Genomic DNA, 25,940 nt, shown 5'->3' with positions numbered 1-25,940 from the left:
CTTTATTGACCTTGCTGTTGTTTTTTGCACTGCTGGGTAGAGCCATGCTCAGAAGTCTGAACTGTGAAGCGGGTGATGCTTCGGGGATGACAGCATGCGCACATGAGGAAACCGAGATTGAGCAAACATACTTGACACACTTCGAAGATCTCAGACCCACTTGACAAAGCCAACGTCAGCAGAAGGAAAGGCCACAGACTTACAGCAAGTAGAAAATTCAGGCCCCCATGCAGGGGGGCAGACTCCGGCCACAGACCAGCATGGCCTCAGAGTCGGGTGGAACACTCTGAAGAAGTCCGGGAACACTGAGATGAGGAACACACTCCAGACTGAAGGTGACTTTGACAGGTGTTTTTTTTCTGTTCATTTATAATCCCCCTTGGGAGAAAGAACTGTTAACTTACATGGGAAACTCATGGAGTGTGATTTATAACTTACTATATAACTCTTCTGAAACCCAAAGAGAGCATACTGGAGTGGTCAGGACCTTGGGTCCTGGATGCTAATTGTCTGGGCTTGGTTTAGGGTGAGAGAGAGAGGAATCACCCCGTGAGTCTTTGTAAGTCATTTCGGCGATTTTCGTTTTTAATCCTAACAGCACTGGGAAATCATTTCAAGCCAAAGTTTTAAAACAGAAGGGTGTCTTGAAATTCATGCCTGAAAAACATATTGACTCCTGCCTCTGTGCATTACTAGTTGTGTGGATTTTGGATGTGCCCTGGATTCTTTATCTGTGAAATGGCACTCACCTCACACTGTCGTTACTAGGATTGAATGAGGTAATGCTTACAGTGCCCAGAACAATGCATGGGACACAGTGGGCACCTGATGGGTGGTAGTGGCATCCAGCCCCACATGTTCTGTATTATGACCCAGTGGTCACAATAGTGGAAAAAGAAAAAGAACGTCCCAAAGGGGACAGAAAGGTTGACAATGGAGAAAGAAGAAAACGTGGAAGAAGAAGAAGTGAAAAGAGTTCTCTACACTTACTCAAAATTAACAGTAAGTGAGAGATGGAGAGAGAGAGATGCTCTGGGCTTTGAAATTGGACTTCAGAGAACTCTCACTTTTACTTATAGCTGCTTGAAATGTTGAGTCACCCACGAACAGCATTCTTTGCTCTTCACTGATGATTAATTTTCAGTAGTTCTACTTCCGATTGGGCTGTTTTCTTGGTATATCCAGGGCCCAGTTATTCTCTGAACTATAAGAATAGTTTCAGAGCAAACTCAAGTTGAGAAAAGACTTTCTGTTTGGCATATGAAGCTCTTTGAAACCTGGGCCCACCCTGAATCTAATTCCTACAGCCTGCCCCCCGACACCCCCACACTCCCTGCAACTCCCCAACTGAAGGATGCTTAAATGTACTTTAAGCTGTGGTTCAAGATGAAGCCCAGGCTTCCCAATGGGTTCATCAGGGCCCTTCCGGTCCAGCCTCTACCTATCTCTCCCATGTTATCTCATCACACCTGGCCTGTATTTCATGCTCACAGGAATGCTGAATCACCTGTAGGTTTTATTCTTTCTCCCTCCATACCAAGTACATCTTCTAAACTGTGCTTTTGCTCAGAAGTGTCCTCTGACCACCCTGCCTGCCCATTATGACCCATGTGGCTCTTACTCATACTTCCTCCACCAGGAAGGCTTTGCTGACGCCTTGAACTGGGGAGATAACCTCTCCCCTCATGACACATCACATTAAAGTTCAGGCTCCTCTTGTTGGCTCTGTGCCTTTTAGACCCATTGTATTCTACACATGGCAGTGAGTCACATTGCTATGGAAACTGTAGTCGGAGAGGCAGAGGGACAGAAGAGATCTCAAAGGTTATTTAATAGGTCACCTGGCTATTAAATAGGACATAATAGGACAGCCTCTTATTTTCAAATCTATGTTCTGTGTTTATTTCCAGTCCAGCAATTTACATGTCAAAGCCCAAATAAATATGTAGACTTCAGAACTGGAAGAAACTTCATTTCACAGTGGCTCAGAGTGGTCAAGTGACTAGCACCAACTCACACAGGAAGTCAGTGGGCTGGTTAGACCAATAAGCTGAGCTCGTGGATCCATCAATTTTTCTTTTAGTTCCTGATGTTTGAGGTGCATGAAGATACCCACATAGCAAAACTGAGCAGGCAGACCTCAGGGCAAGCTCAGGACTTTTAAGTTGTATCTCTCCCGCAAATGACTGCCAAATCTATTTTTCATCCTTAATCTTCTCCTAAACTTAGTTTCACATTTGCAATAGCCAGCTGAACATCTTTAGTCAAATGTTCTGCCAATACCTAAAACTTGGTATGTCTGCATGGAAACTCCTCATTTTCCTCCTGCCCACTCAGGCAGACTGTAGCAATGAATTAAGAAGTGGGATCTAGAGTTTAATCTCATTTTTACTATTTACTAAGTTAAGCCCATGAAGCCTTGGTTTCCTTGCTTGTAAAACAGAAATAACAATGGGACTTAATCGAACAAGAGGGAAAAGAGACATAATAATGAAACTAAGTATTTAGCATACTATCTATCATGCAGTAATCTCTCAACATTATTAGCAAATCTACTAATAAGAAAGCTCAACGTTATCTTCAATGCTCCTTTCTTCCTTCCAAATCCAAGCAGTTGCTGGGTCCTGATGACCCTTCCCCTGCAGTGCCACTGTGTTCAACCACACCTCTGTTCTTACTGCCAGAGAGGAGAGAAGCCTGGCTGATAATGTGTGGCTCTATGGGTAATTGTACGTTGACTGCCACAAAAATAACTTTCTCCACCACCCAGTATTTCCCTCTTGTCCTCTAGTTAGCTCTGGAAGTCATATGGACTGTATTTCATTTGAATAGCTCACCATCTAGCACGGTAATAGTTCTGCCCATGATTAAACAAGTCAGGTCAGCTTTTCCTCAAGTTTCCTTCCATTGCAGCACTAACTGCACATTTAATTTGTTGCCTTACTTAACACAAACTCATTTCCAACCCAAAATAATTAAAAAGGAACATCAGTGTGGAGAAAATCAGTTAGCTAAACCCGCTCTGCTTTGTCCAACCTCATGTTACATGTCAATGACCTCATGACAGTTCGTGTGCTCACAGGGAGGCTGCCAGTGTCTGAGACATAAGGCGCTCAGAAAGTTGTCCAGACAGTGGGTTCACAGTGCCTCAGATCCCTGTGACTCACTTTTCCACAAATGTGCTAATAGGAGAGATGCTCCCGCATCAGCAGCAGTGCCCTTTTGCCAGCAGCACAGATACTGCTGATGTAAACAATTCCAGACTGCAAACAGTTTCCCCAGTGAAGGCAATGAGAGCAAAATCACACCATTGAACAGCTGGCAAGGCCTGTTAGAGATAACTTAATCTGCCCTTTGTTCTGGACACAATTCTCCTTTAGACTATTTTGAACACATAAAAAGCCATGCTATTTGAATGGGTGTTCATCAGTGACTGTCTGCAAAAATCCCTGCCCTCCAAATTACGGAGTAATTCATTCTGTCTGGGGCAGACAGTGTGGTTGCCCAACCACAAGGCTTTGCCTATTTTCTCCTATCTGGTAAAGAGCCCATCTGAGGGGGTTGCCATCCCCTTCCTGTATGTGTCAGGATTAAAATCTGATCAGTCTGAGCTTGCCAGTGATTGGTTTGGCAGGGGCCCAGTTCTGTGCAGTAAAATGTAATGAGAGGTCAGCTGGAGGGAGCTTCTGGGAAAGGTTGTAAAAGAATAGTTACAAAAACAAAAACAAAATAAAAAACAGTCCTTATTTTTGGCTGGACATGATACTTGGGACTGTGGGGCTCCCTTGCATGCATGAAGGGAGCCAACCAAGGACAAGGCCACATAGTTAGTAATGATGACACAGCAGAGATATGGAAAGAATTTTGATCTTTAATAATGTCATTAAGCTATTGAATCAACCAACCTGGAACCAACCTACCCCAGGGTTTCTTGTTATATGAGATAGTAAATATTCCTTATTATTTATATTGGTGATTATAAATTGGTGTCTTTTTGTCCAGGATTTTGCTGGAGACACACACTCAAATCTCCATGTCCAGATGAAAGTCACTCCAGAGTATGAAACAATATTCATGTGGAAGCATCTAGAAGAGAAATTGTAAGCAGTAGGGTCTTCTTTGGATTCTATAAGATCAAGTGTGCCAAACTATAATTATTTATTTTTTAAAGAATTAGTAGATTACATATCAGAGAAAGTCATGTACATTAAATGTTTGATTTCGGCAAACATCAGATAAAATTGCTTGTAATGTTTTGCTTGTAATGGTCAATGAGATAGGAAAATATTGAAGAGAAGGTACAGATGTTGAAGAAAGACAACATGCTAGAAAAAGACAAGACTGGTTAGTTCTCAGATCATGACACTTTAAAGGTACTAAGTTAGATAACAAATACCTTAGGCGATGGTACAGGCAAGCTGTCATCGTGAAAGATGTAGACAAGTGTGCAGTACAAATGGCGGGGCATACTAAAAATGGGCAGTGTATTGGGAATCAGGTGCAAATTAGAACTGGAAACCCAGGCAGGTAAGAGTTGGTATCACAGAAAAACTGATGGGCGGTAAGCTTTCGTTTTGGTATTGGAGTTTAGGTGGGAGGAGGAGGGATCCTTGTATGTAGACTTAGGGGAAGTGGATAAAAAGACCACAAGTTTAACTACTTTTTAAAGATGGAAGCACTCTGATTGTAGAATGACAGGCATTAAAAATCAGGTCATCAAGACAGTAATTTAAGAATAGGCCACATGGCAGAAGTCTAGTTGTTGAATAAGGGCCAGTACTTTACTAGAAGGAAACATGACCCAGTGCTGAGTTCTTCAGTTTTGGTCTGGAGACTTCAAATTCCTAGTATTATCCTACATGTAATGGGGAGGCCACGCCCAGGGATGGAAGTCAGATGGCTTCAGCTGTAGAGAACAGAGATACCAAGACAGGGAATCAGGAAGTGCCTTATCCAAACAGTGTTAATTAACCAATGGATTCATATCAGCTTTATGGAAAATCTGTTAATTATTTGTTCATGACACTGACCTATTCAAATATTTTATTATAAACTTGAATAAAAACAAAGAAAATCTGAAAATCAAATATGTGGACTACAGAAAGTTGGAAAAAGTACTCATCTGTCACATTCAATAATCACAAAGTTGAGTGTAGTTTAACCTGCATGGGGTTAGCAGCTCCTAAAGTAGCTTTTTCCAATTTCACAATAAAATACCTATGACAAAAAATTTTGAAAACTCATAATATGGCATATTGGGACTATATACAGGGACTGACCCACAGTGAGTACCTTGAAGAAAGTTCCATGAATTACAAGGCCAACAGAAAGTAACTGAAGAAGGTGAGTGATAAATCTCACGCAATCGTGTGGGGAGCCAACCCGCTAGTAAGTCTGTCTCTCCTCTGCTTTTTGGCTTTGGATCAGAAGCCCCAGATCAGTTCCAGCCAGAAACAGACCATTGCATGCTTTTGCTGTGCGTGTGTGTTAGTGTTCTAATTTGTATCCTCTCCATATGGTGAGCCAATTTTCTCTGCACCATTTACCAAACAACTTATCTTCTCCCCGCTCAGTTTAATGATGCCTCTTTCATAGATCAAGGTCCTGGAGTCTATTTCTGGGTTTTATTCCTTCCATTGCTTCATTATGCAACTACCAAATTACTGTCTTTTAATTACCTTGGTTTTACAATATGTCTTAATATATGGTAGGGGAAAACCCATTCCCTCCACTTTCTCTTTTTTCTAAAAGAAAAATGAACAAACAAAAAACATATAGAAACACTTTTTTTGTCATGTAAGTTTTTTGTCATGTAAGAGAGCAAATACTCTCCTACCTCTAGGTTTTACTGGAATTTTGGTAAGAATTGTATTCATATAAAATTATAGACTACTTTGGAGTAAATTAGAATCTTTACAATTGTTCAGTTTGTCCACACAAGCTTGCCTCAGATTTCTGTTTATTATTTAACTGCTTCAGTACTATACTACTCAGAAGTGTGTTCTGTGGACTAACTAGCTATGTGAGCACTACCCCAAAGCTACTGAATCAGAACCTGCATTTTAAACAAGATCCTCAGGTGATCTGTATGACATTAACGTTGGAATAATACTACTTCAGTAGAATTTTAAAGATTTTTCTGAGATTTAATGTGCATTTTTTTAGGTTAATTCCTGGGTCAGTATAGTTATTCCGCCAGTATCTGTAGCAGATTGGCTCCAGAACACCACGGTTGGGTAGCAGAATCCAAGGGTGTTCAAATCCCCTGTACAGAATGGAGTGTGCCCTGACTGGTGTGGCTCAGTTGGTTGCGTATCATCTGTAAAGTGAAAGGCTGCTGGTTAGATGTCCAGTCAGGGCCCAAGCCTTGGTTTCGGGTTTGGTCCCTGGTTTGGGCACGTGTGAGAGGCAAGTGATGGATGTTTCTTTCTCATAGTGTTGTTTCTCTCCATCTCTTTCTCCCTCCCTTCCCTTCTCTCCCAAAATAAATAAATGAAATCTTTTTAAGAAATGGAGTGATATTTGCACAGAACCTATGCACATATTTTTTTTTTAAAGATTTTATTTATCTTTAGAGGGGAAGGGAAGGAGAGAGGGAGAGAAATATCAATGTATGGTTGCCTCTCATGCATCCCCTGCAGGGAACTGACCTGCAACCCAGGCATGTGCCCTGACTGGGAATCGAACCATGATACTCTGGTTCACAGGCCCTCGCTCAATCCACTGAGCTACACCAGCCAGGGCTCACATCTTCCTATATACTTTGAATCATGTCTAGATTACTTATGATACCTAATATAATGTAATGAATACTACATGAATACTATATGAATACTTGTTATACTGTATGGCTTAGTGAATAATGACAAGGAAAAACAAGTCTGTACGTCTTCAGTACAGCAGCAACTATTGTAGGTGCCAGCCGCAATGTAATTTTTGTGAATTTTTTTTCATCCCAGGCTGGTTGAATCTGCTGATATAGGACCCACTGACATGGAGGCTGGCTCTACAGTCAGAAGGGTTTCCAGACTTTTTGCTGAACTTCATTAACAATTCTAAATCATTTTTCTATCAAATCTCCTTTGAGTTTTCTGTAAAAAATGACAACTGAGCTTCTTGACTTGCTTCATTTCCCATCTTATACTTCTTTTCTCTGGATTTATTTTATTGGCCAAGAATTCCAATATCACATGGGAAGTAAGGGGGAGAAAAGCTACACTGGTTTTATTCTCAACCTGAAAGTAAATGCTTTGAATATTTCTTTAATAAATACTACATTTGCTGCTGAGTTTTAATGGATATATTTACCAGGTTATGAGAATTTTCCTCTATTCCTAGTTTTCTACACACCCTTTTCAAAAGTTCACAATTGACTGAAACATCATTTTCTGCTGATAGAACAGAAAATCTTATGATTTTTGTCCTTTGTTCCATTAACATGAATAAGGCATGTAACTTTTTACATTAATTAAATTATAGGAGTGAAAGTGCAGCTGAACTTAATTTTGCTGAGAAAATAATTTGTTCTCATTCTCTGCTACTTTAAGCTAAAAGAACGTGGGCCAAAGCAGAAATATTTATCTTCTCAGGGAGATAACTGCTCATGTTTGTGACCTTTATACATATTTGGGATAAAGGAATGAATACAATTGTTTCTTTCTCCCAGGGTGTTTTGGTTTAATAACCTAGATGAACTTTGAAACTGATCTAGAGGGACAAACGTCCTCACCATCCCTCACGTGCTGCTATTTCAGTGGGGTAACAGGGCAGTAATCTGTGGTCAAGTCCTCCCTGTTTTTTGAATCAAAAGATGATGCTCTTAACTTCAATGACTATCTCTGGGCAGCTGTGGCACAGAAGGCCCAGGCACAACTGTTTAATATGCTGCTTCTACAAGATCTTTTCTCTACAGCCAAAACTTCTGATTAATAAAGCCCAGTGTGGTTTATACCTGTGCATGGAGTGGGCCGAGGCTTCCATTCCAAAGCCTCCCCATTGCTGATGTGTGACACTGCAGGCCAGGACTGTCCATTCTCTCAATGCCAGACAGCTGACAAGGCCCTTGGAAGTCAGACATCTGCAAGATCTTCCCTGTTGACTGATTATAACTCCTCTGTTCACAGTTTATGAATTTCTACTTTAAGTAGGGGCTCTTTATTGTTTATTCCCATCTGAGGATAATTTTTTAGTGTCTTTTAGAGAGAGAGATAGACATTGATGTGAGAGAGAAACATCTACTGGTTGCCTTCTCGTACACACCCCAACTGGGGATCAAAATCACAACCTGGTTGCGTGCACTGACTAGGAATCCAACCCTGACTGTTCAGTCTATGCAACGACACTCCAACCAACTAAGCCACACTGGCCAGGGCAAGCAGGGGTTCTTAATCTTTCAATAATCCACTGGAAGATCTTTCCATTAAAAAAAAAAGCAGCACATTATTTTCAGAAGTTAATAGTCCTGGTTTCGAAGGGGTCTGTGGGCTATAGGTTAAAACCCCTGAGATAGAGCTGGAATGTAAAAAAAAGGTGGGAAACACCACAGTGTGGTTGACTTTTAGTTTTAGTAGAGCCACTCAAAGGACGGGCTTATTTTCTTGACAGATGCATATTTTTAGTTGAATAGTTCAGGTAAGAAACAGCCAACCTGAGCAGCAGCTAGCAGGACCTTTGTGTTCATAATGTGGCTAGGTATAAGGAGTGCAGAGCTGCACAAGACATGATCAGGCCTTCAGGCCCTTAGAGAAATTGGGCTAAAAGCCCAAAACATCCATGACCTTTTACAGTTTCACTTTTGTATAAGTTTCTGGGTAAAAGTAATCATGAAATACTCCTCGAAGACTGAACAACTGTGGACAACCTTCAGAGCCTTCCCGCAACTGGACATTGATTTTAACAACAGTTTCCTGGTCATTTGCTATATCCTGGGATATGGCCATACTCATTCATCTGCTTACTCATACAGTCATTCATTTACCAAATATTTCATTGATATCCCCATAAATCCAGGTAGGCCTATTAATGGTAAATTTTCATCTTCTTCTTTGCCAAAAATTATATAATAAAAACTATCCTTTGGGGTAATTATAAGCCAAACGGAACTGAATATTGTTTTCATGTAACTGCCACGGCACGAGTGCTCCCTTGGAGACACACACAAGCACTGCAGCAGAGAGGAGAGTGCGAGGTCTGCAGTCCGCGTTTACGTTTGATGTGGTGCGGGGGGGGGGGGGGGAAGGACACAGTGCGGAGACATAGTGACTTTCCATCTCATCCTAATTTTAGGTTTTAGATATTGGACACTTGTCTGGATTTTAAATGAAGCCAGAAAGTACACAAAGGGAGAAAAGCACATTTTTATATTTTTAGAGAAATGATAGAAGTGCCAAAACATACACCCTCAATTAGATTTTATTAAGTCAAATGACACTTGAATCAAATTCATTTGTCGTTTCAAAGACCTGAAATAATTGAAACCATTGAATGTGCTATCCTATTGTTTATAACATAATGATTTACACTTTTAATTAACTTCAGAGCATGTGGTTATTTTATTTGGGCTCTGAAGAGTTTCCCCACCTGGGGTGCAGAATAAAAGCACTACTAGACACCACTATTGATTACATAACAGAAAATCCCAGCAGGCTAAAAATCTAACCCTTACTTTGATTTGATCTTGTTTCATTTGTTTTAAAGTTAAAATTACATATAATTTTTGAATTAAGATGAAAATTTTTTCATTTTGGAAAGCTATTAGTAACAGCTTTTTCAGGGCCAATGTATGAAGAAATTTGGGAATAGATGCATTTTTTTCTCGTGCTCTGGATCTTTAAAAATGTAAGACTGAGATATTATAGCTCCAATTACGGTTTTCACTGCTACCAGTTACTAAACTGTAATACCGTTCTTGTTGAATTTCTGCAAACATCAAAAGTATTGACAAAAATAGTTCTTACAGTATCAATATAACGTGCAGCTTAGAAGTGACGTCTAGATTACAAGAGCACGACACAGTGCTTCCCCGGACCTCCTTTGTCCACACTGAAGCCAGTACTGTATGTGGCTGCCGAGCACTTGAAGTGTAGTGTCGGGAAGGAAAAAGTTTCCTCTGTCCTCTTAGGTTCAGTAACTAGGGTCCTGCAAAATAAACTAACAAAAGAAAAATTAACAGAAGGAAATATACACTCTTTTTATTTCTATTTATGTACACAGAAGTTCACAAAAAGGAAGTGAAACTGAAAGAAGCTAGAGCCCAGAGCTTAGATACCATTTTAACAAAGGAAAGAGGGTTTGGACTGTAAGGGATGATAAATCATGGGCCATGACTAGGAAATAAATATATGGGGAAAATAGTGGAAGAGGAGGGTTGTCTTATAAGGCCTGCAGATGCCAGTTCAGGAGTCTCCAATGATGAGTTGTTCTTCCCTTCCTGGTGAAGGGAGGGGGGCACCTTCACACAGGGAAATGTGTGTCATGCTTTTAGGCAGATAAGGGAAGGGCAGAGAATTCCCAAGTCTGTTGACTCTCAATTATCTTCATTTCAAAAAAATCCATATGCCAAAGTGGCCTTTTTTGGGGTGGCATATCCAGATCCCCTTCAGCAGCAAGCCTGAATTTGAGATGTGCAGTGAGTGTAAAATATACAACAGATTTTGAAGACTTAGTTTGAATCCAAGAGAATGTGAAATATCTCCTTAATAATTTTTGTACTGATTACCTGCTGAAATTATAATATTTTTGATATACTGGACTCAATGAAATGTACTATTAGATTATTTCATCTGTTTCTTTCCACTTTTGTTTTTCAATGTGGCTACCACAACATTTAAAATGGCATGTGGCTTGCATTATATTACTATGAGACAGTTGCTGTCTGGGAAATTAAATAAATGACTCAAGTTGAGGGTGAGTTCAGTTTTTAATAGAGTGGCCTTCATTGCCAGGTGGACAGCAGATGTTAGCTAATTAACTAGAATGACAGCATTTTAAAGTCAAAAGTGATTTAAACAATGGGAAGACCTCCTGGGATGTTCAGAACAGTAGAGAGCATCTTTGTTGTAGTGTTTGTTGTTTTAAACTTGCAGTAATATATGGGTAGCCTGTTTGGGGTTGACACTTTTCATGTCCACTTCAAAGACAGCCCTCAATTCTTCAGAAGGTAATACAAGGACAACAAATCTTGAGTTGAACGGTAGGGACAATATCGAATTAAACAGAAGGAGGATCTGATGAAATAAAAAGTTAACTTAGGAGCATTCCCTGGTGGCCAACATCCATACAAAGCATGCGGACATAATGTAGCAAATGTTATCTACCAGGTCACATCAGTCTGAAGTAGAGTGAGGGTACAAAGGAATGGTAATTAAAAACTACCATTTCACACCAGCCCCCACTAACTGATTCCTGGAACTTCTCTGAATCCTTCTTGATGCCTCAAGATGGCCATGAGGATGACTGTGAGTGAAACCCAAGGAGTTTGACCCATATTTTCTCTTGGATTCTCCATCCTGATACAGCTTCCGATCATTTCCAGGACCTTTTGGAACCGGAAAACGCTACACCCATGACCCGCCACTTCTGCACTTGCTTCCTTGACACTAGTTGACCTGGTGTCACTTCTCACAGTACCGCCTTTAGAAAACCACGCTGGCCTTTGTCCCCAGGGCCAGCCATCCTGAGTCTCTGCAACACTTTGTCCCTCTCTCCATAGGAAATCAAGACCTTCTGAGCTTCTTTCCTTTCTTCTTTCCTGTGGAATAGTCGACCTTGGACTTGATGAGTTTGGGCCTGAGCAACTCTCTCTCAGCCTTTGTCCCTCTTGTGCTTGTGTTGGACAATGTTGAAAATTACCTGAAGGTTAAGAAAGAACCTTATCCTCCTTTGCCCTGGAAAGCCACTTACCACAAGGAACCACCCTGCCCCATATGATTTGTATAAGACTCATGAAGCTTGCTTACCTATGAGAGGGCCAAACACAGACCCTTCAGGTTCCTACTCTTTGTCTCATAAATGATTAATCGAACTCCTTGTCCCCACTGATCAATCAGAACAAAGTGTTTGTCCACTACACTTTGGTTAAGCTTCTCTCCTTGCCCCAGGACTTTGAACTTTGGCCCACTCTTGGCAGGAGCCAGCCCCTCCTTGAAGGTCCTCAAAATAGGCGCGGCTCAGGGTGGGACGTTCCCTGACCCACTCTCATCACGCCTCCTTGGCCTCTCACCTCCCCACGCCCAGTTCTTGTGTACTCTTCTCGCTATAAAAGAAAAACACTTTTTGATTGACTGTTGAGATACTTGCAGACCTTATAGTCAGAGCTTTCTACTGCGATAGGCCTTCTTTTTCCCCTTGTGATTATTCTTTGGATCCCCTCCTTACTAGGTCCGGATTTGTTTTTTATTGGACAGTTTTTACAGCCAGAGGAAAGGGTCCTCCCAAGGACCCCAGACCCGAGTTTCACTCCCTTCAGGAATCCATGTTTACTTGATTTCGTTTACCTCGTACTAAATTGAATCGCCAGTGGGTGATCTTTCAAGAAAGGATTTTGCGATACTGGCTTATGTTCAAAGGACTTTATAGCTGTAACCCACCTGTGGCATGGGTCGGCATCTAAGAATGGTACAGTCAGGAAACTTTGGGCTTGGGGCAGCACATGTCTGTCTGTCACCTGCCACAGCTGTGCAGCATTGGTGTCACAGTCTTCCCAACACTTTTCACTCGTTGCCAAATGGCAGTTGGTGGGTTGGGTTCGGCCACACAATATTGAAAACAAATCTATTCAATAGTTATCACTAATTTTTTTTTAAAGATCAGGAGACTTCACATAAATCTTCTAGCTTCTCTTGAAAAACAGGACCTGGAAACTTCATTTGCACCCTCTCCCCACCTAGGGCAACTAGTTCCCATAATCCTGGCCTCTGTTCACTTATATTAACCTGTCTGGCTAATGTCCTTGACTTGTGAACCCTAATAATGGCATGGAGCAAACAATTTAGTTGTTTTGAGGTCAAAATAAGATAAAGTATGCCGGTTGGTTGGGCAGCATCCTGCAAAGTGAAAAGCTGACAGTTCGATTCCCAGTCAGGGCATGTGCCTGGGTTGCAGGTACAGAGGCAACCAACTGCTGTTTCTCTCTCACATCGACGCTTCTCTCCCTCTCCTTCTCCCTCCCTTTCTCTCTCCCTAAAAATAAATAAATCTTTTTAAAAAAAGTAAGATAAGGTGTAAAATGACTCCCAGTAAGCCCTTGATAGTTGCTCCCCTCCACCCTCACTTGCTGGCATCAAGGCTTGTGAACTGACATTGACTATTAATGACTTAAATAAATGTTTCACTTTAAATACGTGGCTAAAGGTTAAAAGTAACAGTGAAAGAAAGTTTAGAAGTGCATCTGAGATGAAGAAAGGCCTCAGGGAAAAAGAAGCTGACTTCAGAATCTTCGAAATGTGTTTGAAAAAGAAACTTTTCCTTTTTAGGATTAAAATCTTAGACTGTAGTTGTGTCTTCCAAATGAATCATTTAATCAATGAGATAGGTTATTGCAAAATAAATGTCTTTCCTACATCATTCTTAAAAAAAACCTGACTCAATTGATTTTACAATTAAATTAAGGGAGGTGGTTGATTGTTTTTGCAAACTCATGCCTTGCCCTTTACTAATTAGGTTTAAAGTTTAGCCATTGAACGTTGAAGTGACTAATCCACCCTTGAACTTACAAAAGCAAGGACAGTCACCAACTGAAAACACCATAGAGGGCAGGCAAAAGTAGGTTTATAGCTGTGAATGCACAACACACAGAGTTTATTCCTGTTATTATTTATTACTTATTGTATTATTTATTTGTATTACAACTGCAAAGTGCTTTTGCCCAGCCCTGTACGGTAGGATGTGTCACAGCGCCTATGGACTTTTGAGTCTAACTTTTTTTTAAATATATTTTTTTATTTTATTGATTATGCCATTACATTTGTTCTATTCCCCCCTTCATTCCCTTCCACCCTGTACACCCCTCCCCTTTCCTTGAGAATTTACATGCATCCGATCACTGAAATATGCAGGATTATGAATCTTTGCCTTGAGGTTAGCTCTAGACCATCAGAGCTGCCTTATCTTAGAGGGCTCACAAGTTTTCAGAGAACTCCGTCTCGGTTCCATGTCCTCTCGTGAAGGTTTCTTTGCAGATCCAAATCCGAAGAGGCTGCTAACTCCTACCAGGCTCGGTTGTGGCTCCCACTTAGCGGACCATGACCAACCACGAATTTCAGACCCCTTGGGTGGCTCACCTCCCCCTAACCTTGCCAAACGCTGAAACCCAGGATCAGTTTCGATAATGATGTGCTTGGTTAAACAGCATTCAGAAGAGTCCCCCCCACTTACAGAGCCGGAGGACCCCTCACACCGGGCCTTAAAGTCCCCATTTCCCAGCATGAAGTGCCAGGTAGAAGGTTGCGGAGGTTCCCCAACCTCTTCTCTAGAACTTGCAGCTTTTCCTGCCTCAGGCTTGTCTTTCTCAATACAGTATTCTCTTTCTAGAAGCTTCTTGTAGCCTTGCATTTGAAAAATGATGCTACTTCTCTTCCTTGGGCAAGGTCTTTGAATTCTTCTGGAGTTTTTCACAGTTGTTTTTTCATTTTATTAAATTTTGGTATTGAGACATAATGTGGCCAATTTAAACGTTTTGCTGTTTAAAGCAAGCAGGGAAGCTGTTACTAAACTGCTTCCCTGCTTGCTTTGTAAAATGAACTCTTTCCAGGACCCCATGAAAGTTTAGGAAGTTTTTGAAAGTGAACTAGCACCCTCTATAGGTCAACCTTGTTATGAATCTACGAAACCACTTCTCACGTAGGGTGTTGAATCTCTAATGCCAGTGCCTAAGGCAAAAACTGCTTTTGCCAAAATTATCCATGAAAATTCCTGAAATTATTGGGCAGAATAACAGCGAAGAGTTAGCTTCCCCTGCTTCTCTTTTGATTTGGTGGGTGCCCCTGTTTAGAGAAGGAATATCAGGTTAAATAAAAATATAGTCTCTTTCTTGACCCTTCTTTTTGTTTCTTCCACCTACCCACCTACATTGAAAAGTTTGTATTTCTGAGTTCCCACACAGTATATCCTCTCAGCAACATTTATCGACTGTCTACCACGTGCCAACCACCATTATAGGTTTTAATGCAGAGAGACCCTTGCTGTCATGGAGCTTATATTCTAATGAGGAGATAAAGAAGATTAATATCTAGATTTTGAAGAGTTCTTTTTCCAGGGAGTGGTAAGTAGTCTGAGAATTATAACACAGGAGAGTGGCCCAGAGAGCGACGGGGGCAGTGGGGCGTCCTGCGTTAAGTAGAGTAGTCACTGAGGGCCTCCAGCAGGAGGCGACTTTGAACAGGGTTTTGGATGAGGAGACAGGTACGGGAGTTTGATGGCTTACAAACAATGAAGAGAGGCATTAATATAACTGTTCCTCAAACACACGGTTCATGTCTCTGAACCCGGAAGTTTGAGTTTGTTATTGAGTTTTTTCCTCTGGTTTGTTGTATAGCTGTTCATTTAGCTTAACACATCGTTAGTAACCATAAACAGATTATTCTTATTTATTTTAAATCATAGGATGAAGTTAATAATTCTGAGCTATTTTATCTGAAGAAAGTAAGAGATGGAAGTTAAGAAACAAGGCAGGCATGCTATTTCAGGTCCAACTTTGGGGTGAAACAACTTCCTTCCACAGTCACTCAACCCCTATCGTTGGAGCACTTCCTCAAGGTAATGTCCTGCCTTTGCCATTATTCTCTAACGGAGGCTCTTTTAGGACAGGGTAACAATGCTGTTCTGACCTTGAAGAAGTGAGGAAATGGGAGAGTAGCAACCTATTGATGGTGATCATTTGCAGGTGTCTTCCAAACTGTGCCTCTCCAACAGTGACACACAGAACTCCCCAGCTGAGTGAGAATGACGATCTAGCCCCAAGGAGAAAAGTGGCCAAAAGAAGAGAAAGTATTTGAGAGGGGAGGTGGAAGTGAAACCATCAGACATCACGCCTAAAGGGAACTAGGCTAGTATTTCATTCATTCATCCAAACATCCATTAGCTACTTGCAACATGCTAAGCACTGTGATAGGCACTGGGGATATTGCAGTGAACAAGACCTAGTCCTGAACTCAAGGTTCAGGGACTATTCATGCAAAACACTGTCAAGTTCATCAAGAAGTCTTCTGTGATTCCACAGTCTCGGTCGTATATTCCCTGCCCATAAGCTTGCTGATAGGCTGCCCAGGGCTGTTTTAGTTTGGAATGTACCCTAATTTAGACACATCTTCACTTTACCTTCTTCTTCCACCAAACACTGGCAGACAGGGAGAGCAGTATAATGTTTGACAGCACAGGCTTTAGAATCCAAAGATCTTTGTTTCAAGTTCTGAATGCCACTTACTGTATGCCTTAGTGCTCTCCTCTTAACAGTGGTGATTAAACACAATTTATTCAAAGGACTTCCATACAGACTAAATGAGATTATTTTGTACAGTACTGAGACAACTCTCTGGCACAAAGTGAGGGTGATGGGCTGAAAAATGACCCCCAAAGGTACCCAGATCAGAATCCCTGCCACTAATGAATGTTACATTATATGGTAAAAACAATTTGCAGATGTTACTAAATTAAGGACTGTAAAATGGGGAGATTATCCTGGGCTATCTAGGTGGGTACCAAATGGAATCACAACTTCCTTATATGAGGGAGATAGAGAGAGATTTCACTACAGAAGGGTCAGACAGAGGCGCTGGGATGGAAGCAGAGAGATTTAAAGATAATATGCTAATAACTTTAAAGATGGAGGAAGGGGCCATAAACCAGAGAATGCAAAACACACAGCTATTGAAGCTGGAAGAGGCATGAAAACAGAGTCTCCCCTAGCGCCTCCAGAGGAAGCCAGCCCTGCCAGCATCTTGACTTTAGCTCGGTAAAGCTGACTTCAGACTTCTGCCTTCCAAAATGAGACAGAAATTTCTGCTACTTAAAGCCGCTAAATCTGTGGTAACTTGTTATAGCAGCAATAAGCAATTAATACAGTGAATAGTCAGTGAATAGCAGGTATTCAATAAATTCTTACAGAAGGCAAACATGGCATAGTGAAAATTGCAGTAACTATCAGTTTTTTTGAGAACTTACTATGGCCTATGTTATAAGTACTCTATTCCAAGTGCTCTACATCAGTTAAGTCATTTAATCCCAAGAACACCCTGAATTAGGTGTATCATTATTCCCCCCCCCCCCGCAGTTTTAACTCTGATGTATCAACTGTTGCCTCTCTGTGGCACGTTTTAGTGTCATATGTAAAGACTGTTCACCTAACCTAAGAAAATGAACATTTTATGCTATGTTTTCTTCTGGACATTTTATAGTTTTACATTTTACATTAAAATTTATTGTCTGTTTTGAGATAATTTTGGCATAAAGTGTGAGATAAGGATCAAAGTTCTTTTTTTTCCCCACTGGGAAGTTGTTATATGTATAAGCACAATTTGTTTAAGAGACTACTCCTTCTCGACTGAATTGTCTTTTCAGCTTTGGAACTAATAATCAGTTGACCATATTGTGTGGGTCTGTTTTTGAACCCTCTCTTGTGTTGCATTGCTCCATGTGTCTCAGCATTTCATCGCTACCGCACTATCTTCATTATCATGGCTTTATAATCAGGTTTGAAATCAGACACTATATGAATCCTCCAACTTTTCCCCCCAAAACTTTCTTGGCTATTCTGATTCCTTTTCCCATCCATATAAATACTAGAATTTGTCGACATCTACAAAAAAAATTCTATTGAGATTGTGTTGGATTTATAGATCACCCTTTCCAGCATATGAAGAAACTGAGGTATAGAGAGGTTAAGCTGTGCTCAAGATCACACAGCTGCAACCTCGAATGAGCTGGGTTTTGACAACAAGCAGTCTGGCCCCTTCGTCTGTACTCCTAATCTCTTTGCTTACTGCCCCCACAGGTTGTATGTGGAGCTACACGACGAGGATCCCATAAAAGATTAAAATGTTGCTATGGCCCAGCCTTAACTCCATTAAAAGACTTTGGAAAAACCAGTCTCATGAAATGTCAACTGGAGACCACAGTGGTAGTGATGGGGTGAGGGAGTTGGTGGCCTAGGTAAGGATATTTGTAGTTTGAGTGGGTGGTCTTTTCAGATCCTAGAGCTCCCAAGATTTCTCTGCTCATGCAGAGAGGATTCTGTTGCTCACAGCACATCTAAGCTAGGAAACGGGTTTTGTTTTATGCACACATTTGATGCTGGCTCTCTTTTTCCATTAGCACTCACATGGAGGATAATGAGCAGCTGGGGAGAAAAATTCTGGTTAGATTTCTAATAAAAGGTGGTCTTGTGTTTAAGTAATTAGGCAGGAGATTGAAAATGTTTTTTCCTCCTGACTGACTGTTCTGCTGAGTGATCTTTTGTGGGCAACCTGACACACCTGGTCAAATGGGGCTGGTTGAGCAGGGCGCGCTCTTCCCCGCCTCTGGAAACCAGCTTCCTGCACAGCAGTGCTGTCCTGGGGCAGTGTCCTAGGGCAGTGTTTCAAAGAGAACCCAGGGAGAAACGAGATAATCACAGGGGCTCTTAGGGCAGGGTGGGAGGAATGAGAAATAAACCTTTTGACAGAGCAACTGTCTCTTTAAAGGGCTCACTATTTAGTTCAGAGTTGCCCATTGTAGTCATAGACAAAACCACGGACTGATCCCTGGAGCGAAATGGCTGCTGAAGAGGTATGACAACAGCACAATACTGGACACCTGGTAGGGGACCTGTAGTTACTGAAGCGATGTATGTATAAAGCGAATGGGGTTAGAAACAGTACCTAGATTATGCCATGCCGTGTGTGGGTCTCAGTTTTTCAATGGGACTTTGAAATTGCTTTCTGCACGATCATTTAAGGAGGTCTGCAGTGGGCTGCAGTTGTGTGTGACTGGAGGCAAAAGCTGCTTGTAAGACCCGAAGACCTTATCCAAGGCCTTCACCATGTCTGTAAGGGCTTTTTCTACACTTGAAAACACACAGTGGGAGAGATTATTCTGTCTTGAGCTTCTGTCTTCCTTGACAACAACTACACTCCGAGTTACCCAACCTTCTTCTATATGAGTCGATTTGGTAATTGATTGCTGTAATTTAAAATTTATATTATGGAATAAATCATAGAATGGTATTCACCTAATCTATATATCTGTATTCATATCTACCTACCTAACTACAAATCCTTGACTTTACTAAGGAGTGACTTGTTTTCCTGATTTCAGTGTCTGGTTTTCTGGAGGCCTTCATGAGTATATTTGGTCGATATTTGTATTTTTTTTCCCTAGGAACGGAACTGAACTTAAATTCTGGTTTTACATATTAAGAGCCTTGATTAGTATTTATCAGTAGATGATCTTAAACATAATTTCTGAATGTATGAGAAATATGAATAGTACTGTCACCATGAGAAATTGACATATCTTCCCATAAGAGAACTAAACCTACATTAGTCACAACTGATGATCTCTTATAAACTAGAAAAGGGATTTTTATAGAAGAGAGAAGGAAATATCCCTATGAAGGCATCTGAGAATGCCTCTACAGATTTGTTTGTTCCTTCCTTTCTGTCTGTCTTTCTTTTTTTTTTTTTTTAAATCCACCTAAACATGGGGTTTCCAGATAAAATATAGGACACTGAGTTAAATATTAACTTCATATAATCACAGAATATTTTAGGGGTATAAATATATGCCATACATATTTGAAACATTTACAGTAAACACTGTTTTGTTGCTTATCTAAAATTTAAATTTAAATGGGCATCCTGTATGGTATTTGCAAATCTGGCAATACGACTTTAAGACAACCCAGTTTACAATTCTCAAGCATCCTCTAAGTTCAACACCTGGAAGAGCTGGATCTCTTGGCAAGAAAGGGTTGTGTCCTCTGAGATCAGATCATCAGGTGGAAGCATCCGGGGCATGATCTGGGTCACACAGACGGTTCCACGTGGTGTGGTGGCAATCACTTTGAACTGGCTCTCCAATGTCTGTTCTCCTCTAATTCCATATCAATAGAAGCTGTAGATGAGCACATGGCTTCCCAGCTACCGGCAGCTCTTTCCAGTCTCTCTGGCAGCTAACTGGCCCTGTGACCAACTTTTTGTCAATGGGGTGTGGATAGGTGTTGTATGCCCCCTCCAGCCCTGGTTAAAGGGCATTCCCTTGGGACCAGACTCAGTTTATGTAACTGTGAAGGTTTACTCACTCTCCCCGTCCAGGCCTGGTCTCTGCCCTGCTTCTGACATGTTACATTCCTGTGGCTGTCACCACCCTTCTGGTGGTCGCTTCAGCCTCCCAGGCTCTGTTGCCTCCACAGCTGGGAGGCATTTTTCACAGCCAGGTCCAGACAGGTGAGGCTCCCTGAAGGGGCAGTAGTATGATTCAGAAACGTGGGAGAGTAGTAACTCCCCAAGGGATGAGCTTGACCATGAGAGATAAAACTATCAGAAATTACCGCCAGGTAAATTGTGGGGCTCCAGTCCTCCCACCCCTGGCAGTGGGAGAGCCACTCCCACTAACACCCAGCCTACACCGCCTTCACCTGGTAGCTTGTAGGAAAGGCAGAAACTCAACTGAACCACAGACCTAGTGAAGTAAATCTGTATTTTAACAGAGAGATTCATACACACATGAACGTTTGAAAAGACACAGACGTTTGACAAACAAAACTGGCACCTACACAAAACCAAGGAAAAGAAAAATCTCTAAGGCAGCCAGAGGAAAAAGATATGTTCCAGTGGAGCACCGGTGAGAATTACAGCAGTATTCTTGTCAGGACCTATGCAAGTCGGAACGGAGTGACATCTTTCATGTACTGTAAAAACCAAACTACCAAAAATATTTTTGCAAAATAAATACCTTTCCCAACAAACAAAAACCGAGAAAATGAATTATAAGCAGTCCTGCACTCCTAGAAATAAAAGAATTCCTTCAGGCAAAAGCAATATTATATCAGACAGGAACTTGGCTCTATACAGAAAATGGCATAAATAAAAATAAATAAAAAATTTTTTAAATTCTATTTTCTCTAAAAAGCTGGGTGACTCACTAAAGCAAAAACATAATCGCCGTAGTATGTATAGACAGAGCACGTGAGATAGAATGAGGCTCAGCAGTGGCACAAAAGACAAGGTGCAGGAATGGGAGTATTCTGTTGTAGGACATGATGTTATTTCAAGGGAGACTTAATTCATTCAAGAGCAATCATCTACACCCCTCTGTTGGACTCTAGATCATTTCCTAGGTGCCTCTTTGTTATGTAGAATCCAGGTGATCGGGTGACATACAAAGAAAACTAAAAAATCCCGAGTCTCGGTTAACATCCATAAAAGTGGACTGAGGCACAAATGAAGGAAGGTGTCAAGCAGATTTTTCTGAAATGGAGGGAGATGGCGGAGAACATGATCTGGGGGCAAGGCACTGAAAATCGCAAAGGAGATCTTGATGATGACAAAGGTACCTAAACTCTAAAGGGATTTCAAGGAGTTTTTCTGTATACTAAAAACATACCCCAACTTTAATATTTTGTCAAAAGACTAAGCAAAGATTTACATGTCTTTTGATTTCTTTTTTCTGAAGGTGGCTGTTTCTTTGAATGTGACTTAAAGACAGAGCCTGTACAGCCAGAAACAGCCCTCTTCATTCTCTCCTTCTTCCATTTTATGGAAGAGTATTTCCTCCTTTCACCGTTTCTTTTGGTCACGGGCTATTTTCTTTCTAATTTATGTTCTTACTGGGTGCCTCTTTGGATATTTATTTTAGTTGCTTTAATTCACAAGGAGAAGCCTTTATGAGGAAGAGGCCCCCCTGCACTCCCCTGCCCAGGAAGGGTTAACCCCCTTAGGAATGGCCCTTGATGTCTCAGACCTTGTGCTCTGAGAATATAGAAACTTTTATTTGCATTAGGCATCTGGATTACTCTGGCAATTCGAAGTCCTCTACATCCTGCCTCCACCACCACAAATGGTGAGCACATGACCCAAAATATGCCAGGAATTTGAATTCAGAACATACAGACACAGTGGAAAGGTGGCCGAAGCTGAGTCATTGTGCTGGCAGCCTCCAAAACGTGCTATTCCAGGAATTCCTGGTACTGAGGTTCCGGGAGCTGCTCTGGTCTGGTTCTTTCTGAGATTTTTTTTCCCCTTCAGTTCTGCATTTTCTTGCATTACTCCCATCAGTTCTTTATTGCTTGAGTCAACCAGAATCTGTTTCTCTTGTTTGCAAGCAAAGGACCATAACTGAGATGAGTGATAACATAAAAACGGTACTGGGCTGTGCCAGATTCTTTGGAGTTAGGCCTGCTTGTGCTGCTGTGGGCTATGTGGTGACTCAGTGCTCGCACATCTTTTTCTACTTATTCTGCCCTGAAACATCTCATCTTACAGTGGACAATATGCTGAGACATTATTTGTCCCTCTAAAAACATTATGTTTCAACTCTACATTTGTTCCTATTAGTCCATGTGCCAATTAGTGACAGAATTTGGATCATAAAAGTAAATATCATGCATCAGTTATAAAGTGACCACTTAAATGATCCCAAATATATGCATATTAATTTTTGGACATTATCCTTGGAAGAAGAGCACATCACTTAAAAAACTTTAGAAAGTCTGTTGTGGCAGACCTGACTTTTTGTTGGATTACACAGACTTCATTATTCTTCCTGATACCACAATGCGGATCAAGTTCAGCCTTGACTAATGTGTAGTTGAGCGTCATGGGCTTAGAAAGCTAACATGCAACGAAATGAAAAGAAAATTCATAAAAAAGGAAGCACAAATAGTCAATAAGCATATAAAAATGTGTTGATTATCAGTGAGAGCAAAGATGTTTAATGGACCAGTCATGATGGTCTGGGTAATGCCACAGTAAACACAACACCAAATCTCAGTGGCTTAAAGCAACAAAGGGTGATTTCTTGCTCATCTCTGTCATGACTTAGTTCCTGTTGATTAATTATGAGACCCAGGCTGATATGGACCCTGACCCACAGGGTCTGTGTGTTGTGGCTGTGGTGAACGAATGCACACAGACTACAGAAGTCCTGTAGAGAAAAAGGCATGGCATAGTTGCTCTCTAAGTGAGAGAGGGGGCCTGGCCCCTGTTTGGACAGGCTTTTATTGCTTTTCTGGGTATATTACATTGGGGATGGTCCTCATTTACTATGCACAGGTTTGCTTTAGGTGGTTACCTTTTACAGATAACAAAAGAGAGGAAGTTGTTAATTACTACAAAGAAAAAGAATATTCACAAATGCAAAAGAAAAAGTGGTTGAACTGGTTACACTCCATACTTGGGAGGTTTAGCACAGACTTTAGGAAGTTACTTTAAAGATATGCAGTAAACATTTTCTGCTTCAGTCCAGGGTGAGGGAGTTTTAGCAAAAGCAAGCCTCATAGCAGCCTAGGTACAAGGCAGGCCTGATTCCCCATGGGAAAACCTATCTATGGGCTCGGGTCCTGTGTGCTGACTTGCTCTTCACTGGTTTTCTGAGTCAGAGGCTGGGCTACAATTCACCATGCCACATGGAATAGTTTTCTTGCTGGTAACCAGTAGCCAAAGTGGTACAGAGCTAGCTCTGTATGGGTCATATATTGGAAATGAAACATGCGGCCCAGAGTAATGCCTATCATTTTTACTGACAACTCTGTGACCAGAGCAGGTCATATGTCCCCATCTAACCTCAAAGTCCATGATATTTAATCTTACTATATGCTTGGAAGGTAGAAAATAAAAAATATTTGGTGGGCAGCATTAAAGACTATAACATGTGATCAAAACAACAGTAAGTTATTATTTTTTCAGCTATTAGACTGGCATCTATTTTTTTAAATTTTTAAATGCTTCATTTACTGAATTCTTTTTTTTAATTAATTTTATTTAGTTATTTTTCAAGTACAGTTTTTTTGTCTATTTCTCCCATCCCAGCCTCCCCCGCCCCTTGCTCCCCACCTCCCTCCCATTTCCACCCCCCCTTAGTTCTCGTCCCTGTGTCCTTCCTATTTTTTCCTCCAAATCCCTCTCCCTTTTTCCCCTTAACTTCCCTTCCCTCTCCCCTCTGGTCACTGACCCCTTGTTCTCTATTTCAGTGTCTTTGGTTTTTTTTTTTTCTGCTTGCTTGTTTGTTTTGTTGTTTAGCTTCCTGTTAAAGGTGAGATCATATGGTATTTGTCTTTCAGCACCTGGCCTATTTCACTCAGCATAATGCTTTCCAGTTCCATCCATGTTCTTGCAAAGGGTAGTAGGTCCTTCTTTCTCTCTGCTGCATAGAATTCCATTGTGTATATGTACCACAATTTTTCAATCCATTCATTTAATGATGGGCACCTAGGTTGCTTCCAGCTCTTGGCTATTGTAAATTGTGCTGCTATGAACATTGTGGTGCATAGGTTCTTTGATATTGATGTTTTAGGATTCTTAGGATATAATCCTAGCAGTGGAATTGCTGGGTCAAAAGGCAGGTTGATATATAAAGGGAAATTAAACCTGGCTCAGCCAGTATGTGAAAACAGGCATTCTTATACATCAGGAGTGAAATTTTGTACCTCATTTCTTGGGGCAGTTTGACAATATACACAACACACATACACACATACACTCACGGTGCATATACTTTGCCAGGTAATTTCACCTGTAGGAATTTAACCTAAAGAGACAGATATTCGAAGTTGTGAAAAGACAGGATTACAAAAACATTTATTATAGCATTGTGTATAACAGTGGAAAATAGGAATGACTCATAAATACAACAGCAGGGTAATGACTAAACAGTTATGTTAGAGCCGTTTGATGGAATATTATGGATCCATTAAAATTATGCTCTTAAAGAATTCATAACTAAGTAGTATTTTTATTTTATAATGGTAAGCAACAAAGCAAACTACACGTCCACTATAACTTCTTGCTGCATTCTGTAAAATCTTCTTCATCTCCCCTTCTAGGATCACTGCTCCTGCAGCAGAGTCTGGATATCGACTACTAGGGACCTCAGTGAGGGCTGGCCTTCCTTCGGTGAGTCCCATGCTGCTTTATAGCTTAATTGTGTAGCGTCTACAGAAGCTATGCTGGAAGCAGGATGGTGGGTGTTGTCAGAGTGACTTCCATTTCCCTGAAGGCTCACCTACACTCAGGACCGGGGAAGAGATGGAAGTAGTGACAGCACTCCCATAGTCCTTCTCATGGACTCTGCATTCAGGCATTAGCAGAGCACCCTGATCTTCTCACTGGGGTCCTTCCTCCCTTCCTTCCTTCCCTCCTTCCACCTTTTCATGTTTTATGGAAAGAAACATTTACTGAGCAGTTTTAAGGTTCAGGCACTGTGTGCATTACTGGGAACACCACAATGAATAGGAAACTCTGTCTGCCCCATTCTGTCTATCACTGGGAAAGAGGGGCAATTGCAATATATCCCTGTGGGTACCTCTAAGATGCCCCCAAGGGCCCCTAACTTCTGGTATTCATGCCCTTGGGTTACCCTCTATCCTGAGCGTTGGCTAGACTTAGTGACTCTCTTCTAATAAATTGAATATGGAAGAATCTGTGTGATCTCTGCTAATGGCACTTTGGAATTGTTTTTGTTATGTCATTTAGACATAACATTTGTTATTACTGTGGATCCAGTTTTCAGGTATTGAGTTATCCATTTTTTAAAGAAATGAAGTTTAAAGAAGTGTGGGAGGAAGGAGTACCTTTTACAAAACCATACAGTAAAGCTCATGAAATAACCTTTGAAGAGCAAGAGTTTCGAGTATGCTATTAAAAATCTGTAATGGACAGTTAAGGGATTACCAGACAAGAGAAAGAAATGTAAGCTTGCCAAACAAGGATTTCAGTGTAGAGTGTGTCTTTATTCCGTGATCCAGAACGAAC

The 25,940-nt window shown here is 41.1% G+C and overlaps 1 long non-coding RNA gene across 2 annotated transcripts in view; it reads left to right on the top strand.

Moving 5' to 3' along the window:
- The window catches only part of LOC119050035 (uncharacterized), a 140,073-nt gene extending 114,999 nt beyond the window's left edge, over window positions 1–25,074 (top strand). Inside the window, exons 3-4 of one of the 2 annotated variants that reach the window (XR_008391003.1) lie at window positions 41–335; window positions 25,013–25,074. This is a non-coding gene — a long non-coding RNA (uncharacterized LOC119050035). Of the gene's footprint in view, window positions 1–40; window positions 336–4,002; window positions 4,087–25,012 lie in introns of those variants that run through there. The other variant, XR_008391004.1, reaches the window with a different exon arrangement.
- Window positions 25,075–25,940: the final 866 nt, after the last annotated feature.

Source organism: Artibeus jamaicensis, unplaced genomic scaffold (assembly GCF_021234435.1).
Source record: "Artibeus jamaicensis isolate MK-2021 breed Jamaican fruit bat unplaced genomic scaffold, CSHL_Jam_final contig_1028, whole genome shotgun sequence".
In the NCBI taxonomy this organism is placed as follows: Eukaryota; Metazoa; Chordata; class Mammalia; order Chiroptera; family Phyllostomidae; genus Artibeus; species Artibeus jamaicensis.
Note: the sequence above shows the minus strand (reverse complement) of the source record. Positions and strands in the feature narration are given on the sequence as shown.